Consider the following 640-nt stretch of genomic DNA (forward strand, 5'->3'; position numbering starts at 1 on the left):
TCGAGGTCCACCTGATTAAAACTGATTTCAAATTTGATAGTTTACACTCTGTCAGCTACTCGGCCAGCGAGACGTTAATGTCAGTGTATATTACCAATTTGACTATATGCATTTTCCCTGGCCACAGGCTAATACGTTCTTTGATCATTTGTAAGCTCTTAGAGAGGTAACGTGAAATTTGGCAAGGGTTTGACTTTAGAATTATACGACACCAGACAATGATTCTTTATAAATGAAATACAAATTTTATTGACTATTCTAGATTACATTAAAACTAAGCTAAAATACACACACACACAAAGCAGATATTTTCTTATCTTTACTGCTTAACTCAATTCACCAGCGTCAATTCAGCAGATAGAAGATCTTGTTTGTACTTGCGTTTGCTGAAAGCTGAGTTGTTCCTCGTGGCTACTGGATGATGTCCTTTTGGGGAAGCCCTCGTTGGATTGGTTGGTTGCCGGGTTACGGAAGAGCCTCTGGTTCTTCTGAGAGAGAGTCTGCTTTAGCAAGACTTTGCGTTCTGCAGAGTTACGAAGCTTCAACTGAAGTGTTTGAGTTCTTAGATGGTTGATCGCCTGATGGTTCAGCTTGTGAGCACAAGTTAGAGTGCTCTCCACACGGCGACAAGGCCTTGCTC

The sequence above is a fragment of the Sinocyclocheilus grahami genome, unplaced genomic scaffold (assembly GCF_001515645.1).
Source record: "Sinocyclocheilus grahami isolate Dianchi unplaced genomic scaffold, SAMN03320097.WGS_v1.1 scaffold1636.1, whole genome shotgun sequence".
In the NCBI taxonomy this organism is placed as follows: domain Eukaryota; kingdom Metazoa; phylum Chordata; class Actinopteri; order Cypriniformes; family Cyprinidae; genus Sinocyclocheilus; species Sinocyclocheilus grahami.